This window comes from Pleurodeles waltl, chromosome 8 (genome assembly GCF_031143425.1).
Source record: "Pleurodeles waltl isolate 20211129_DDA chromosome 8, aPleWal1.hap1.20221129, whole genome shotgun sequence".
Classification (NCBI taxonomy): domain Eukaryota; kingdom Metazoa; phylum Chordata; class Amphibia; order Caudata; family Salamandridae; genus Pleurodeles; species Pleurodeles waltl.
This window is the reverse complement of record NC_090447.1, coordinates 154,940,637-154,960,433: the sequence shown is the minus strand read 5'-3', so window position 1 is coordinate 154,960,433 and position 19,797 is coordinate 154,940,637. Positions and strand designations below refer to the sequence as shown.

At 46.5% G+C, this 19,797-nt stretch overlaps 1 protein-coding gene across 2 annotated transcripts in view; it reads right to left on the bottom strand.

The window, feature by feature from the left end:
* The window catches only part of CCDC81 (coiled-coil domain containing 81), a 292,165-nt gene that overhangs the window by 10,421 nt on the left and 261,947 nt on the right, over positions 1-19,797 (bottom strand). The gene's annotated exons all lie outside the window — the stretch shown is intronic.

Sequence of the window (19,797 nt, the reverse complement as noted above, 5' to 3'; positions counted from 1 at the left end):
CCACCCACAGATCACATTTTGGTGCTCTCTTCGGTTGTCATGGCAAGGTGACTCTTTCCAAAATAGTCATACTCCTTCGATTATAGCACTACATTCTCCCAGTAACAATTCCTCGCAGCACATCCAGCATGTTGCACACACTACTGAGCAGATTCCTGTTGAACAAAGGGAGGAGACATATACCATTAGCCAAACTACAGCTCACAGTGGACAAAGGGGGTCTAGGCGCTCCAAACTTTGAACATTAATATTTGGCAGCCCAGCTTCAGCGACTGGCTTGCTGGTTGGTGGGTCGACACGAGGGAGCAGACCTAGTGGACTGAGCACAAAGAGTGGTAGGCGAGGCCTTCCTACCACTGGGAGGACTCCCCTATCAAACTATTAATCTCCCATATGAGGCTCACAAGAGCTACCTCATGAGTCTGCGTCACATGGCCGACTTGGCCCCATACACACCTGCAATACGCACAGGTTATATATTGTCCTTTAAGAAACTAATTAGGGATGCTGGAGTGACACTGTGGGAGGAAGCATGTATGGTCACATTGGGGGACTCATTTCAAGACAATGCCCAGGTTCTGTTCACCCAGCTGTGCAAGGATAGACAGCTCTCACCAGGCCATTTCTAAGCCCATAGGTGCCTAACTGTGCAGCTCGAACAACTATGGCAGATCACTGACACAGAACCCATTACCCACCCCATTGTACAGGCTCTGCACACAGTAGGCGCTAGATGCCACCTAATTACAATCCTGAACCAAGCTTTTTCCCTACATACACAAGACCCCCTGCTTCCACTCCACAGAGTCTGGCAGGAAGACATCGGCCAAGATCTCACTCGGAAGGAATGAGATAGAACCCTCCTATATCCAAGGAAGGTCTCATGGAAAGCCAGGTTCTAATATATTCAATGTACTACGTAGGATCTGCTTTACCCTGGCTAGACTCCACAGACTCTTACCCTCATTGCCCGCATTGCATGGGATAAAGCGGCTGATAAAATACATATGTTCTGGGACTATCCCGTAGCACACAACCTGTGGCTACTGGTAACGAGCAAATTGTTAGACCTCACGAGTCGTACTGACCTCCACAGTATGGCCAGCTGTCTGCTTGGACTGGACAAGAGGGAGGCATCACTACATGGTTCATTGACCTAGTGATGCTCATAACTCATAGACTGATAGCTGTGCACTGGAAAGCTAGAGCGTTAACCCAGAACAGAACGAAGTGTGGATATGCTCATATGTGCCAAGGTGGAAGAGGTAGCACTGAGACGAGAAGAGTTGTGTGGCCTACGGAAAGCACCTATAGCGGAAGACTGGGAAGAATAACTAGAAAGCTTGCAACTGCCTGAAGGCTCCAGGCTTGCAGATACCTGCGTGGGCCCTGGCGTCCTGCCCACTACCTATTTTTTAACTGAAATTGTTCAGAGGCTTATTGAACAAACTGCAAACCCTTCCCTGACCACGTTTCAATGTAAGTCAGATGCATATGATGTGATGCCCACCACTCCATAAAACCTGCCAGTGGTGAATGAATAGTGTGCTTATGACCATGACCTACCGCAAGCCCCACCTCATTAACTGGCACTGGATTTTGTGTCCTCTTGTTCCCTATCGAAAGTAGTTTTTTTTGTAATAACTCCTGATCTCTATGTCCAGTTTTCCTAGTGTTTGTGGCGTTCTAATCATTAAATTTCATTTCTTTGAACTACATTGTTTTGGAAGTGTTCACCTGTATATTTCCTGATTGGTATTCGCTCTCAGGAGCTAAGCCTCAGCTCCAATCCAGAAAGCCAACTCTCACTACTACAGTTTAAGAGTCTGGTTTCCTACACTCTTAGCTACAAGACTGTTAAACAATCAGAGGGAGAGTCATATAAAACTGAAAAAAACGGTATACTGAGATAGCTGTTTCATCCTATCTTTAATAATTAAACCTCCTTGCTTACCCTGACTATATTAATCCAGAGACCACAACATAGGTGATACAAGTCACGTTTCACTAGCAGATCACAATACAATGGCTAGACACCTAAATTATCCTCCCACTAATGGTCAAGAATGGCTACTGGTAACTCATCAAATTAGAATACTGATGGATAATGGATGAGGTTTCTAGAGCCCCTTTAGTTTTTAGGTCGAGCGCAATTGCTTTGACCTGTTGTAAGTATTATGGGCTTTTAAACACGCCCACCGCACGTCCATCACTTTCACTCATTTGTGGGCTTGCCTTTCAAAAATCCTTTGTTATCATTGGTAAATGCTTTATGTTTGTCCCTCCAGTGGGTAGGTTTTGTTACCGCCTTGCAGACTGCCCCTGTTACATGGATAATTGCACGATTGCCGATACGCTTGACTGCGAGTGAACTTCTTTTTCTTTTCGTCTCTCTCCTTCGCACTCATGCTCATAGCAACCATGGGCTTTGAATGGGCTCGCTTATAGCTCTAACTCAAGCAAATGCGAGAACCATTGCATAGCAAATGATTGTTCTGTTAAGTACTCTAGTGTGGTCATTCCATATCCAATGGGAAAGTACTGGTTAGCTGTACAGTGCAGAGCACATCCTGTTCTACAAAGCGTGAGCCTACGCCCACTTAAGATGTCTGATATATATCCTTACATTACACATCTAACTTTACATTTTCTGTTATGCCTCATTTTTTTCTCTCGTTTATCTGTTTTATTGTTTGTGTTTTTCAAAACAGTTGATGGTTGACAAAAACATTGATATCGAATTTACATGCCAAGACAAAATGCCTTACCATTGGTATATGAATAACCTATGTCTTGCCTTCAAAGTTTGGACTAGCGCAGTGGTTCCCAACCTTTTGACTTCTGTGGACCCCCACTTTATCATTACTGGAGCCCGGGGATCCTCACTGAATCTTTATTGGAATCGAGGGACCCCCCGCTGAGTTATTACTGAAAGCTGGGGCCCTAATCTGTTCATTATATTTAATTTTCTAAGCAGTCACGAACAATCTGAAAAGTGTTTGCGGACCCCCAGAGGTCCCCAGATCAAAGGTTGGGAACCGCTGAACTAGGGCATTAGACACATCAAATACAGAAATGTCACCAGGTGCAGCAGACAAAATATTGTATCACTTATGCAATGCAGGATACTGGAACGTTCTGGTTCCTCACAAGTATCCTGTTGCATTACCTTCAACATGTTGGGATGTCAATTAACACAGAATGTCAAACAGATTCTCCATATGGAAGTGAAAAAATGACTGAATGGGGCAAACCGTTCCAACTTCGGTGACCTCAGCCCTCACCTGACTCCCCCCTCCACCCCCACCCCCAAACACGCATTGGACACGTATATTAGTGCAGTCAACAATCCCAACAATCGGTAGATCAGATGAGGATTGAGTGCAATGAAGTCTGCCTGTACATCACTTGTGTGGTGTTATCTTAGGATGATGTTGGAGCCACATCCAGACCCACCTCCGTTTCCCAGTGTTCTGAAGCTGAGTTCGGTTCATGTTGGAAATCGTGTAAAATGGCATCCCAGGCGGCAGCTAGGGGGAGCTTGTGGGGACCTAAAGCATCTTCTTTCTGCAGCGCTATGCTTTCTGCTTGGGCCTACACTAGTAGAGATCGTTTCTAGGCTGCTGAGGAGGGAGGCAAAGGTGCCTTCCAGCATCTTGTAATAAGCCACTTAGTCGTTAGCAGGTCCAGATCGAGAAAGCAGGCCGTGACTTTGTCTCTTGCTCCTATGAAAAAGCCCCAAAATGCATGCCTCCCAAGTGGTTGATAATGTGCGTCTCGTGCAGGCTGTCAACTGTGCTGTGATGTCACGCCAATAAGTAATTAGAAGTGGGCAGGCCCACAGCATGTGAAGGAGGTCAGCGTTTAATACATTACATTTGGGACATTGGGCATCAGCACAGTGAAAGTATCTATTTATCTTATCAGGGGTCAGATAGGGTCTTTTGGTGACATACTACTGAATGAGGTGGAAGCAAACGTTACAGGGGATGCATATAGGGCCTTCCAGCATGGCAGCACATTCTTCTTTGTCTGTACATGGTCGTGACAAATCGTCGTCCCAATGTTGCCTTAGTGATGTGAGTGATATTGCTATATGATGGCGTGGTGTTGCTGCAAACCATTTTGTGAGATGTCTGCGCGTTCCCATAACGTGCAAGTACTGGACAGTAAGGAGCATTGGGTGTTCCCCTGTCATGTCTCCCCACTTGTTGCCCAGCGCTGCAATTAATGATGAGTGTAGAAGAAAGTAGCCCATAGGTAGGCCCTTCCTCTTCTATGAATGGTTCATAGGGCATTAATGTACCTTCACGGTAGAAGTCCCCTAGGGTATGGAAGCTGGCACCTAGCCAAGCTGAGAGCTCCGGGGATAAAGTGGTATTGCTGCCTGTGGATGTACCCAATAGGGGTAAAGCTGGTGCATAGGGCATAGTGGTGCATGTGAGATACAGGCTGCGACAATAACACCTATATGCAACTCAGAGCAGGAGCGGGTGAAAGCTCTTGAGAGCAAGCGTGAAAGAGCTTAAGTGGGGGCACGAGGGGCTAGACCGGGGTGAGTGCGGCAGTCTCTGCAAGGTGAAACCCTATCAACCATCTAGCCACCCATTGAAGATGGGCGGCTAGATAATATTGTTCCATGTTGGCCACCGCAAGCCCAACCTGGTTAGTAAATATAGTTTGGATAGTGCCACTCTATAGCAAGATTTGTTCCAAATAAACTTCTTCATGTTTCCCCCCAAAGGGCAGAAGAAGGGGGGCCTGATATGTAGGGGTAAGTTGGTAAAAAAATAAAGTAAACGAGGGAGGACTACCGTTTTAAGAAGTGCTTTGCGACCCATAACTGACAGCAGGAGTGTGCGTCAGAATGACATCTGGGATCTTATAGCTGTTATTACTCTCATTAGATGACCTTCTAGCAAGTCAGTTGGCTGGTGGTACACTCGAACCCCCAGGTAGCCATAATACAGGGACACCGCTGAGTACAAAGTTGGGATCGAGGTATGATGGGACAAACTGGTAAAGACATGACTTGGCCCAATTCACACGTAGGCCAGATATTGTGGTGAAGTCGGTAGGGGTCTGGGCTAACGTACTTGGGGCCGAACGTATACTGCAAATGTACAGGAGAAGGTCGTCTGAGATTGCGTGAGTTTCATCTCCCAGGGAAATACCCCACTCTGCACTTTGGGCCTGAAAAGCCGCGGCTAAGGGTTCTATAGCTAAAGAGAAAAGTAGTGGAGATAGCGAGTGTTAGAAATGGGGTCTCTAGTTGGCAGTCGGTTTGCACCCTGTCCAAGTAGGGCCCCTCACTCTAGTCAGGAAAAGGGAGATACTCACCCAGATAACTCCTGCTCACCCCCTCGGTAGCTTGGCACAAGCAGTCAGGCTTATCACAGAAGCAATGTGTAAAGCATTTGCACATAACACACAGTAATACAGTGAAAACACTTCAAAAGGACACCACCGTGGTTTTAGAAAAATAGTCAATATTTATCTGTGTAAAACAAGAGCAAAATGATAAAAATCTGACATACAGTGGTAAAGATATGAATTTTGCAGGATTTCACTTAAAAATACAGTTCCTTGAAGTCGATATGGCCACCTGCGGCTATCACGGCGTAGTGATCAACAAAACCAATTGTTCAGGCTGACCACGGCGTTGCGGGCAAGCTACGGTGTCAGGAAGACCCGCAAACAGCACCTTGGATTTGCAGGGTGTTGTGATCCTCACTGTGAGCTCCGGAGAGCGTGTGGCTGGCGTTGCGTTGTCAGTGCGGAAGTCGTCAGGCCCTTGAAGTCATACGCGTTGCAGATCCAACTCCAGGCTGATGAAGTCAGGAGCGCTGGCGTGAATGGCGTCAGGGCTGCAATGTGAAGCGAGACGGTGCGACATGCGGTGCCCACAGGTCACAGTGCAGGCAGCGGCTCGGTGACGGTCTTCCAGAGGTGTCAGTGAGACTAGGACTGCGGTGTGAAGCGGGGCAGTGCAACGTGCAGTGTCAGAAAGTCACATGGCAGGCATCATCAGTGCTGAAGCGCTGTCGTCGGCAGGCCCAAGTTGGTGGTGCAGATCAGGACAGGCTCTGTGCGGCATCCACAGGTCGTGGTACAGACAGGGACATCTGTTGATGACACTGGAGTCGATGGTGCTGGCGTTGCTGCATCGGGGCTGTGGTGCGGGACGGAACGGTGCTTTGTGCTACTCACGAGCTGTGTATACATGCCACAGTGTAGAGCAGCGGTGTCGGTGTCAGCAGGACCGGAGGCGTCGGGGATGCCTAGGCTGCAGTGTGAGCAAGGTGATGCCGGAGTGTGGGGCCCACAGGTCACGCTGTGAGCAGTGGCTCAGTGAAGTCCTCCGATGCCGGCGTCTGTGAGACCAGGGTCACAGTGCAAAGCGGGGCAGTGCGGTGTCTGCAGGTCATCGTGCAGGCCTGCAGCTTCGTTGACTGCGTCGCAGTGGTTTTTCTTCTGTTGCAGCACAAAACACACAGTTCCCAGTGCTGTAGGAAGATGAATCTTTCATATCCCTGAGACTTCAAACAGGAAGCAAGCTCTACTCCAAGCTCTTGGAGAACTTTCTCAAGCAGGATACACAGCAACGTTCACCCTTTGCTCTCTTTAAAGCAGAAACAGCAACTGCACGCCAACCCAGCAAAGCAACACAGCAAGGGGACAGTACTCCTCCAGTTCTTCAGCTCTTCTCCTTGGAAGAGTTCCTCTTGATTCCAGAAAGATTCTAAAAGTATGGGGTTTTGGGTCCAATACTTATACCCCTTTCTGCCTTTGAAGTTGGCAAACTTTAAAGGAAAAGGAAAGTCTCAGTTGTCTGAAAAATCCTTCCTTGTCCAGTCCAGGCCCCAGACACACACCAGGGGGTTGGAGTCTGCATTGTGTGAGGGCCGGCACAGCCCTTTCAGGTGTGAGTTACCACACCCCCCTCCTCTCTAGCTCAGATGGCTCAGGATATGCAGGCTACACCCCAGACCGCTTTGTATCACTGTCTAAAGGGAATTCTCAACAGCCCAACTGTCAAACTGACTTAGACGGGAAATCCACAAACACGCAGAGTCACAAAATGGTTTAAGCAAGAAAATGCCTACTTTATAAAAGTGGCATTTTCAAACTAACAATCTAAAAACCAAATGCACTCACAGATGTATTTTTAAATTATGAGTTCAGAGATCCCAAACTCCAAATTTCTATATGAGCTCAAAGGGAATCTGCACTTTAATAATATTTAAAGGCAGCCCCCATGTTAACCTATGAGAGAGATAGGCCTTGCACAGTGAAAACCGAATTAGGCAGTATTTCACTGTGAGGACATTTAAAACACATCAGTGCATGTCCCACCTTTAACATACATTGCACCCTGGGGCTACCTAGGGCCTGGTTAGGGGTGCCTTACATGTATAAAAAGGGAAGGTTTAGGCTTGGCAAAAGGGTACACTTGGCAAGTCGAACAGGCAGTTTAAAACTGCATACACAGACACTGCAGTGGCAGGTCTGAGCCATGTTTACAGGGCTACTAATGTGGGTGGCACAACCAGTGCTCTAGGCCCACTAGTAGCATTTGATTTACAGGCCCTGGGCACCTCTAGTGCACTGTACTAGGGACTTATTAGTAAATCAAATATGCCAATAATGGATAACCCAATCAACAACGCAACTTACACAGAGAGCATATGCACTTTAGCAGTGGTTAGCAGTGGTAAAGTGCCCAGAGTCCTAAAGCCAACAAAAACAGGTGCGAAAAGATAGGAGGAAGGAGGCAAAATGATTGGGGATGACCCTGCAAAAAGAGTCAGGTGCAACAGCGGGCATCCTTGGGGGGTCTCGCTGAAGATTGGTACTGGGTCTGATATATAGGAACCTGTCTTAACTCTAGCCAACGGCGCCTTGTATAGCATCCAGAGCAGGCAGAGCAAAGGAGTCCCAATACCGTATTTAGGAAGGGCATCAAACAAGTAACTCCATTCTAGCGAATAAAAGGTCTTTTCAAGGTCTAATACCAGGCAACCAGAGTAAGGTTATCAAAGTGCAGAATATTTGGATACCTGGAAGAGGGGGTGCGCAGGTTCAGTGAGGTGTTGCATGCTGAGACAAACCCATTCTGATCAGCGTGGATCAGAGATGAGACCAAGGGCACCAGGTGGTCAATTTGCCAATATTTTATAGTCAGTGTTGAGTAGGGCTAGGTAGAAGTAATAGCCCAGAGCAGGTTTAGGGAGGGAGATAAGTAGTGCCTCCGGCAGTGACTCAGGGAGGAGGGAGGCTGTAAGGGCTGCTTCGTATAGGGTGAGTAGACGGGAGGCCAAGGCATGGGCATGGGTTTTGTAATCCTCGGCTGGTAGGCCATCTGGCCCTGGAGTCCTTCCAGTCAGCAAGGCCCTAATGGCTTCACATATTCCAAAAGGTGTAATGGATTTGTCCTGTTCGACTTGCTGCTCTGATGTGATGGTGAGTAGGTAGATCATACAGTGAAATGCTTTGAGGAAATATGAACTGGTGTCTGTGACTGATTGGTAGAGTGAAGTGTAATGTTGCGTTTATTCCACATGTATTTCTTGCGGGGTATGTAGGAGGTGTCACGTCAAAGATCTCAGCAAAAGAACGGGCTGCCTGGACTGGTCTTGGCATATTGACCATGTTCGCAGGCGCCCTGCCCGACCCAAGGCGGCATGGATAGGGGATGAGTGTGCTGTGTAGTTTAGACAGCGCAGCCGCTCCAATATTAAGGAATGTTTGTGATGTGCTTCTGCCAATTGTGAGGTGTATATCTGATCAGGGACCGAGATGGAGTCGCAGGAGCTTGCATTCAATGCATGCGGCCTCAACATCTAATTGTTTTCGAATATTCCATTTCAACCCCAAGCAGTGCCCCCTGAAGGCCACCTCCACTAATCTATCAGTGGCAGTATTGTTGTTGAGTTTGAAGTACTCTGTTGTGGCGGTACCAAGGGGGCCAAAACACTGGGCCTTCCAGCGCTGTGGGTTGGAGTCACCAGGTGGGTATGGCAGGTGTGCTGACCCCCCATGCAAGTTGTAGGAATTGAGGGTTGTGGTTCAAATGTGTACGTCCTAAATAATCCAAGTGTTGGATAGCTGGGAGGGGGTTGGGTGATCCTACGATTCAATCAAGTCGAACATGTAGTTTGTGTGGTGAAGACAAGAAGGAGTATGAGCACAGAGTGGGGTTGCGGGTACACCATATGACCACAAGTGCCAGTGTAGGAGCCATTCGCTGAGTGCTTGGGCATTGAATACGGATAAGGTGTGTGTGTTAACGGGGGAAAGGAGCGGTCTAAGTCTATATCCTGTACAGAGTTAAAGTCGCCACCAAGGAGCCATGGGAGTTCACGCCAGCCGAACAGTTTGTTTGACAGTGTATGCAAAAACAAGGTCTGGTCAGTATTGGGGGCATATATTGCTCCCAGCAGGAGTTGGCAGTTATCCAGGCATCCTCGTATAAGTACGTATCGACCATCGGTGTCTATCATGATTTCGTCTGCTATGAAAGGGTTCTCTGGTTATACCCAAATCAGTACACCTCTAGCACAGGAAGAGTGGTCAGTAGGGAACACCTAACCACGGCATCGCTGTTGGAGTTTGTGGGCTTCCGTAAGTGTTAAATGTGTCTCATGCAATAGTGCTATGTGTGCGGCTCTACGCTTGAGATGGGGGTAGATAGAATAGCGTCACGCGGGTATGTGCATGCCCCTCACATTCCAAGTGAAAATTTTAGTGTGGGTCATGCAGGAAGTGTGCTATTGTCATGTCTGTGGACAGCCCCAGTGAGGCAGGGATATCCACCAGGCTTGGTGTTTGAGGGATGTCTAACGTATAACATTATTAAAGCGGAGGGACAACAGGTATGACTAGTTCGCAGAGAAGCCTCTTGACAGCTAGGGAGGAGCTCCTCTGGCTCTGCACCACCATGGTGTAGTCTAGAAAAATCATAACTGGAATGTTGTCCACTTTTATTACTTGCAGCTTACGCACCTCCCGTAGGATGCAGTTACGGTCCCTGTAATTCGGAAGTTAGAAAAGACCTGGTTTTAGCGCCGGCTGGCGAGTAGGCACACAATTAGCCTGTTCAACAGTGAAGAAAGGTGACAGCCCCGCACAGGGGAGGAGGTCCTGGATCCAGATCTCGGCATAGGCCACAGCATCCAGATCCTCCACCCCTTCGGCAGACTAACCGCCTGTATGTTGTTAGATGTAGTGCGGCCCTCCGCGTCTTCCACTCTGTTCTCCAGCATGCGCACACGATCCATTAGGGCCTGCACCAAGGAGGCTGACTCATGGGTCGTCGGTTGGATTTCTGTTAGCGTGTGCTCCATGCCATGCACTCTGTCTACCAATTTACAGTGGTGGGAATGTAACGCTATCATTTCTGCTTTCAAGTGATGTGCGCGTCTGCTCGAAACTTGCACTAATCTTCTCCACAGCTTGTATTACAGAGCCTAACTTAGTGCCACGGGACACAGCTGAGTATGATAGCTCTGGTATTGTATGTTCTCCAGATGTGAGCGTCATAGTTTACGTCTGATGAAGTGTCACAGGTTGGTTACCTGAACGTAGGGGGCCCTTGGCTAGTTGACGGGTACTGAGCGTTAGAGAGACCAGGTCCGGTAAGGTACACTTGGCAAGTTCTCTGCTATTCCTAATTGCTTGGCATGTAGAAGAGGCGCTGGCAGTATGGTGTTTTTATCTGCACCAGAGCTAGAGGTAGTGTTAATCAAGAATTCACTCTGTGTCCATCAGAGGGATCTAGATCGTGGTGCGTGTGCCGCAAAGGAGGGCTCGCCTGCGTGCGCCTTGGTGAGCGAAGGGGCCCAGGAGACACATCCACAAAGGGGCACAGGCAAGGGGGCAAAGCATGGAGCCCGATTGCGATCGTTGAATGGGGAATAACAATGTTGCAGTATGAGCAGCTCCAGGCCAGTGGACAGCTGTAAATGTGGAGCATGGATTAACTGTGACGTAGTTAAGTCCAGATGGTATGACTGCCCAGTCGCTGTAGTTACCAACACTAGGGCCTATTTGTAGACGCCTGTGGGATGTCTGCACATGTGTCTCCAGGCGGTCATCTGCATGGGAGGTCCGGCAAGGACCGCGCCAGCAACCACCATGAACTGGCTGCCCGCCCGGCACCCTTCCCCATTGCAGATATCAGTGCACAAGTTGACACTCCAGACAGCCAGAGAGGACTAGTGTCTGTACCGCCCTTGGTGTATCAGTGGGCAGCGTAGTCCGAATACTGTGTAGTAACTAGATGGTGGCAAGGTTGGGCATCTGCAGCAAGAGGTGCTATATTTTCCCTATTCCAACTGTTCCTCCAACAGTGTGTTCCCCCCCAGCCAGACCGTGCTTCCGCCATCAATGTCTTTCCCTGGGCCCCCAGATCAAATATTTCAAGCCTGGCGAGGAGCTCAAATCGCTTTGGCCAACGTGTTCACAGGGGATGAGGGCAGAAGGGTGGTCCACCACCACGACGCTACGGCCGTATAATGCGACTCATTAGGGCCGCCTTGGGGCACGGCAAGCAGCACTGGCAGTCTCCACCCACGGTCTGCGCCCCAAGCCCAGCCCAGTGCCCAGGCCGTGAGAAAACACCCTGTCATAGCGCCCCAAACTCACGACACCTCAGCGGTAGTTGACGTGGCCCCCCACGGCTGGGCAAGACGTCAGCTGGGGTCCACAGGCTCACCCGCTACCTCCAGCGATGCGGTCACCTCCCCAGTCTGCCGCTTCATGAACTCAGGACGCGCCTGCCATCTTGGGCCTGCTAGCCACGCCCCTCCGTTATGCCTCATTCTATTGTAGTAAGCCCTGGTAGAAACTGCTCACACCACTGGTTTGCTGAGAGCTTGAATTGAAGGTGGTAATCTTTCTGATTTGGCCTTGGTATCCAGTGAACGACATCAGGTTTCGATAGGCACCGTCCTTCTGGAGATAGTATATTGCACAATTTTTGACTTTCAAAGAAAGCTCAGTAGTATATGACAGTGATGCGGTGCTAGAAGAAAGACACCCCATCGTGGTTTTCTATCAGAAAAACAAAGCCTATGACTAGAAAGACAACACTGAAACTATCACTTTATGGTGAGTTTGACTGCCACGAGTGAAGAGGAACTACCCATAAAAGAGTACATCAAAGTCATGGCCCAGTAGGCTGGACTTCCTGTAGTGCTCGCTTAGGGAGAAAATCTGGTCAAGAGATACAAGGATGTGCAGCCAAGCTGACGCTGACCACCCGTGAAGCATCAAATCATCAAAAAAGAGGTCAAGATGACATGAAAGGGTGCTAGTGTGCCTGCACTCCAACAATAGAAGATGGAGGATGCGGTTTTGAGAGGTCACTACAATCTTTCGGAACTTCCTGTATGCCATGATTTCATGCACAGGAAGAACAGTAGGATTTCACTGTTGCACCCATATCTCTTCAAGTGCACTGCATAATATGAGGTTGGAAGTGCTACAACTGGGTCCCTGGCACGAGGCCGGGCTCTGCAGTGTGGGTGAATTGTATCCGAATGGGGTCGTCCTTTCTTCAGAGGAACATATCATGAATGCTGAGCTCCCTCCAGGGCTGTTTCTGCTGCACGCTTCCCTCATCCAGTCACTGGGAATGCGATGGGGAGACAAACAGCAGGACCAACTATGCACCTTACAATCCAGTACCTACATGTAATGGGAAGGGGTCAACATCTGACGCGATGGATAGGTAGCCCCTGCATACTCATGCAGAGATTCCTCTTGCCACACTGCGCCAATACTGGAATTCTGACTTGGGCCGTCCCTGTACTGATAACAAGTGGCAGGAAATATTAGCTTCCCCACTCTGGTATCCTGCAACGCATGATTTTATAAACAACACAGAGCTTACCTAACTCCCCACAAAATCAAACAATACTTTTACCGTACAGATGCTGCCTGCCCCCAGTGCCTCACCCCTGATGCAGATTTTCTGCATTTTGGGTATGCCCGTGGCTTGCCCTGTACTGGTTGGAAGTCATGGCACACCTGACATGGTGTACAGGCCTCTCCACATTGTCCACCTCTGAGGTGTGCCTGCTGGGACTAATACTTGGAACCAGATAAACAAAGCAGTGGCACGCTTTACAGACCTGACCCTTATCCCGGCTAAGTGCCTGATTACCCATAGTGGGAAGTCAGCTGCCACCCTATACATTCCACCTGGGCGCTCTCAATGGTGGCCTAGACGCTGATGGAAAGTAAAGACTTACATAGAGAGGAAACAAGAGGCTTACACAAAACCCCATCTATGATAGCTGGGATACTCTTCTGGAGGACTTGCGTGAGGGCCTGAAGGCCGACGGGCAACCCCGTTGGCGCACATTACTTGTTGTCCCCCAGTTGTATAACAGCTCCAGCTGCGGAACGTAACCCATAGTTGACACTGTAGTTCTAGCATGCGGCCCTGCGAATACCCTTATCTGGGCTCAGTTATCACATCGTTAATCCTGTCTCATGTGGTGGGTGCAGGCAAGTTATGCCTATTTCAAATACAGATAGTTCTGTTTTGTTATATACCTGGCATTTGTAAACTCTGCCCGTGTCTAGGCCCGCACACTCATGTATCCTCAAAAATGACTGCGTTATTCTGACTTTGTTAATAAAGCTCTGTTGTTAATATTGCTGCACTGCACAGTGGTATGGTATACCACCTGATATATTCTTATTGAGCGATCTGCTTTAAAAGGTGTTCAACGCCTTTGAAAGTGTCAAAATCAGGCTGGTGGTGCTACACTTGAAAATATTAGCTTTCACTTACATTACCTGAATTATCCTGGTTTCAAGTTCCAGCATCCCCATAACCCTAATGTAGGATGCTTTAGCTTCCGTTAGGTACCACTTTGCGCAGTAGGTGCCCCCAAATACCCAGAGTGGCTTCTGAATCAATACAACAATCTTATCTGCAATATGTTATTGCCATGCCAAAGACCTCTGGTAAAAGTCGTGAACTAGAAGACATCAACATCCAGCAGGGATGCAAATATGGGCACCACTGGCAGCAGCTTTTGAGCCATATTTCTACCATCACCCACAAACCAAATCAACACTGAAAACTAGAGACTCATGGAAGTCCAAGTGGTGCGGCTGGCATGGAACTCCACGCTTTTTCTTAGCAGTAATGCCTTGCAAACATCAAACTACCTCTACAATAAATCCACTCAATTTGTCAGAGGGATAATGCAGTATTTTGGCTGGCATGCAGGGAATCGTATCCACACTGGGCATTGCTCAAAAGTACAGACTGCAGAAAATTCACGTTGGTGTGGCCTGTGTAGATCTCACTACATTTTCTTATTCATAATTCTCTGGAAATATTAAACTATGCCTAAAATCCCAATTTCCACTTAATTTCCATTGGGGTTGCAGCACTTTTTGGGCCGAGGGTCAGCTGAACTCTGACTACATTACCAACCCTAAGCATTTCTAAAGCCCCAGGGCATGCAGGGTGGATTCCCATCAACGTTTCTTACCCTTATGTACTGCAAACATCAAACTATGCAAATTTCCTCTTTATTTTCATAGGAAATAGCTGCAGTACTTGAGCCCAGGGTGGCAGCTCCAAAAGAAAAGTATCCGCCTCAGCAATTTCGGAAACCCAGAAGCCCAGGAGGATCCATGAAAGTGTGGCTTGCATGGATCCCTCTACTTACACTTGTTCTTAAAAAACTTAACTTTTGGGTAAAAGATAATGGGGGTTATTACAACTTTGGAGGAGGTGTAAATCCGTCCCAAATGTGACGGATATACCACCAGCCGTATTACGAGTTCCATAGGATATAATGGACTCGTAATACGGCTGGTGGTATATCTGTCACTTTACCGTCACTTTTGAGACGGATTAACACCTCCTCCAAAGTTGTAATAACCCCCTATATCCCCATATTTATGTGAGAGAAACTCCAGAGCTTGTGCACTACAGCAAAAATCCTACCATTCTCTGTTCCCATGCCACGCTTTTGGGAAAAAGGTGCCCCTGCACATGATGGTAAGCTTGTTGCATGGTGAAGGAACAGGCCAATGCCATGATCATCTGAAGACTACATTGGTTCTACATGGAAATTCACACAATCACAGTAGTGGCCCATTCCTGTCCAGTAGGATTGATCCTCCACACATTGATTACCATTTTTACTGGCAGAAGTACAGGAATGCAGGATGTCTGGTGTTGACTGGAAGCTCTGAATTCTGCATAAGTGCGAGGAAATTGAAGCTCTGAATTCTGCATAAGTGTGAGGAAATTGATTTCCTTAGCCATTCCTTGACAATTGCTGGGTAATCTGTTTACAGAAAATTGAAGGGATTCACACTACCTAGCTGACAGGAATATCCCTAAACTTAGATTCTTAAGTACATTTAAAGAGGCACAACTTTCTTTCACACCCACTTTTAATTCATTAGATTTTTCATTATAATCTGACACATGGCCATGGTATTAATACTATGGGGCCAATTACAACAGCATTTAAGAGTATGTGAAGCAGTACGCCTGTATTACTACTTCACATACTCATAAATGTCTTTGGAAATTCGCCCATTAAACCTCTGAGACTGGAAGAGTTTAACAAACAGCAAAGTTATAGATGAAAATCTTGTTGCCTACTTCTCTTTTCTCAGTGTATCTTAATTTGTTTCAACAATTAGGCCCTCATAATGAACACGGCGGTCGAAACCGCCGTGTTCATGCTGGCGGTCAAAACACTGACCGCCAGCATCCCCGGATCCCCGCCGGCCATATTAGGAACATCAGAAGATGACACAAATGCGGCGCAAAAAAAAAGTATAACTATGGGCCTTACTGTTAATAAAACTGAAGTTGATACATAACCTACTCCGGAACACACCAGTGAATAACACCAAGCTGGCTTTAAAGTGGGTCTGAATCAAGCAGATGTTCTGGTGCTGAAGTGCGCGATTAATAGAACAGCACAATATCCAAGTAATGCCATGGAAATTGTGAATGGGATATCTCTGACGTGCAGACACAGCAACCTTACTCCATTATACAGTGTAAAGATAGACCTCGAGGTGAACAAGGTCGAGGGAAATCATAGATATTAATACAATTATATATATTTAATTGCAAAGGTCCCTATCTAGCTACCGGATGATTTATTTAGAAAGTGGCGGTGACTCCTTATTCTACTAACCTGTGCAGAAAAACAGCCGTGGGCAAGTAAGATCTCAATATTATCCTATTTGTAGTGTGAGTTGGGAATTACAAATCTCGACAATATTGTCTGGTACTGCTGTCATAGTTTGCACTTAACAGGTATAGTGAAAGGCCTCAGGTGTCCCACATCAGCACAGAAAGGCTAGTTGCATTTCTAAAGGATTTCGAGCTGAGCCTATTGCACTGTTGTTCACGTTTTATTACTAAAGGCTCTGTTTAGCTGCATGGAAAATCTTCCTACATATTTTTAACCCCCCATGTTCTCCAGGTTGGTTCAATTCTTTCACATTGATTATGAAAATACAGGTAAAAGAAGAAATATTTGACAGTAAGCTTACAGTACATTTTTCGACTCCACACCCCTATCAAAACATCTCTGCTATTACCAGAAGATGCTGCTGTACTAACAGGGAACAGTACGGTAGTACCGTGCATCTACCAGTAATTCCCAGACTTGTGACCAGAGAAAGCTTGCAGGATTACAGACGTAAACAATGTTTCTGTTGGCTATTCCCCGCATTACTGGGCTCAGGAAGTAAACATGATGGCAAGTGCTGCTGGTGATGGTATTACCTGCTCAGCCCTTTTCACCACATTTACCTAGGATGAAGTTGCAGCCAGGTGTCCATTCTTTATTGAAACGCCCAAGCCCACACACAGACAACTGCAGGAGCGAAACAAGTTGGAAGTGGAGCTTGGCACTGTATTCTCTGACAATCAGAGGGTTAAAATATGCAAGCTAGCTACAAGCTTGTCTATGAACCATAAAGACACTCTTCTTGATTTAAAATACCCACACCAGACAATGTAGTGGATCCTATTTAGTTTTAATGGTAATCCGGAGTTTAGTTTAGCCTTCTGGCTTGCAGACCTGTGCCCCTGTCACCTAGTGACTTTTAATCTACTTAGCGTGCTCTGTTTTAGTGCATCTATTTAATTATTTCTTCCAAGAGGGCTGCTATGTTTATAGTAAGGAAGATGTTTTGATTTCACGTTATCAGTACCACTCTGTAAAGGCATCACTATCAGCGTCTAAGACAAGTGATAGACGTAGGTATACACATCATGTTCCTTTCCCACTTACGTGGTACAGTAACATAATGTACTTTTGGAAGGAATGTTTATGTAATTGCTGCCCCAAGCATGCCTTCCTATCTATTGTTTGGGAACATACCTGCATCAGGGGTCCTACAAGATCTGTATAAATACATCTCACTTAGACAAGGTTATCAGAGGGATTCCTACCAGATGCCATCAACGATATATATGCTACATGTCGCCTTGATGAAGACCAACCATTCGTGTCCACACGGAGTCTGATCTACAGACCTCATTCCAAGGTAACAAGGGTTGGCAGGGGGGTTCTTCTCATGGCCATGGTACTGGCAGATTAGGTTTGTCACACCTATCTCTCTTTAGGTTAGAGATTAGGTCCATCATGCTAGGGTATTAGGGCCTATCTCACATCTCATGTTATTGCAAGATGGTGGGGGTCTTTATATTTACAACTCTCGTTTTTACAAGTCTGTTTCTTTCATTGTTCATTATCCTTATCATTGCAACCCATGCAATTTACATTAGATTGCAGTCTTGTAAATAAAACCTATTGAAAACTTTACTGCATCTCCTTAATTGCCTGTTTGTGACTGAGATTGTTGCTCATGTGAGAAAAGGGTAATCTCCGTTTAACCACGACTCCCCTGAGATATTGCACTCTTGAGTCCAGGCGTAAATGCTGCCACAAATCACCTTTTACTGTTTGGGTTTTTGGTGAGGTACTGCTTGTGAGCCTTTCGACAGTTGTGACTTGTTGTAGGATTGGCCTAGTCACCTACAAACAATAGTGCTGTCATCCCTAAACCAGCAGTCTTGCCTAGAGCAAGAGTCCAACTATGGCAACTAAAGCACTTGCCAGAATTCCCTATATGTCACAGTGAGCCTGAATCTATGATAGTGGTGTGTGTCAAGTTACTTCTCTTTTTAAAAACAAAAAACAAATGGACACAACGAAATAGTGAGACAGAGAACTGAAGTCATCTCTTGTCTGTCTTCTGGAATTATTCGAAAATGTGCCAAAAAGCAGTCATGATTAACTGGTTTAAGTGGTCTTCTATCTGTTTGTGTGCAACAAACAACAAAGTGATGTAACCTCAACCACAACTGACTGCATCCCAGTCCTTTGTTTTTTTGCCTTTCTTGCCCCTCTAGACCGAGATAGGCCAGACAGGCCATTTGCATATCAGTCTCGGTCCTGCCCCTCCAGGAACAGCCCATCTAAACCTGCTAGGCCATGACCCTGACAGATGTGAACACAAGCAACATCAGACCGGTTTTGGCCTATTTAGGCCTCATCAATGAGGTATAACTTGTAGCACAATGAGCACAGGACTCACATCTGGGCATATCTGTGACACCTCGAACATCTACTGCAATAAATAACAAAGCGATGGCAGGAATGCATGAATTAATCTTGGTTACTAGCACCCTGGATCGCATTCAAGCCCATCTATTGTCCCTCCACAATATCACTTTATATAGATGCCAGCTGTCTGCAGGGGATACGTCTTTGCAGTTCAGGCTGGACTGTTCCTAATGGATAATATCAAGGCTGATTTGCAAATGGCTTGTCTCTGTCTGCAGTGGCACAGTGGGCAATAAATGGGAGACTGTAATGCGTCCCTGAGCGATTGCCAGGGGTTGAGACTTTTGCAAGTATTGCACATATCATATCATCTTTGTGTTTTCCTACCTTTTCATGTGATGAAGAATTGGAAAACAATACCACATTATCACATAATAGAAGGTTCCAAGAGTTCCTAAGGTGTCATGATATAGAAAGATGATGCTTGCTAATGCTGGGATTAAAAAGATCTGGAGATGCTGAAGTCTTCTCTACCAAATTTGATAGATAATCATCTTGAGTGATAATCCAAACTATGGGCCTCATTTGGAGTTATGTGAATGGATTATTCCATCACAAACATGACAGATATTCCATCTGCCTTATTACAAGTGCACTATATCCTATGGCCACCAAACTCCAAATCAGGAAGAAGAGGGTTGGAGCAGCATAGGGCCCAGTTGGGTGATTAAACCACAGGGCATGTAAGAGGTCTGTTTCAGATACCGAGGCCATAACTTAACTCAAAGACAGATATTTATTAGGCCATGAATGAATGAAAGTCATCTCATATAAAATCTTGGACAACCAAGAGAATCCATCAAAGTGGAGTTAGTTGTCCACAGTGGAATTATTTAGAAAACTGCCTTTTATATGAGGGGAGTGATAAATTCTTTAAAATCCTTTCGGGAATTTGCTGGTTGACACTCTTCCCCGATGGCCCATTAAGAACAGTATTAAAGGCTCCGAGACTAGCTTGCCTCTTACTTTAAGATTGCATGAGCTCTGGTGATAGATAATAGGTGTAGTTTCCTACATAATTATAGTGAAGGCTTCTTATTGTTTTCTCTGGCATGTGGCTTATTCTTAATATATATAAGAGCCTTTTCAGTGGAATTACCTGACCGATCTTTCTGAGGCAGAACATTCACAACCCTACATTAAATAGCCGCTAAATAAT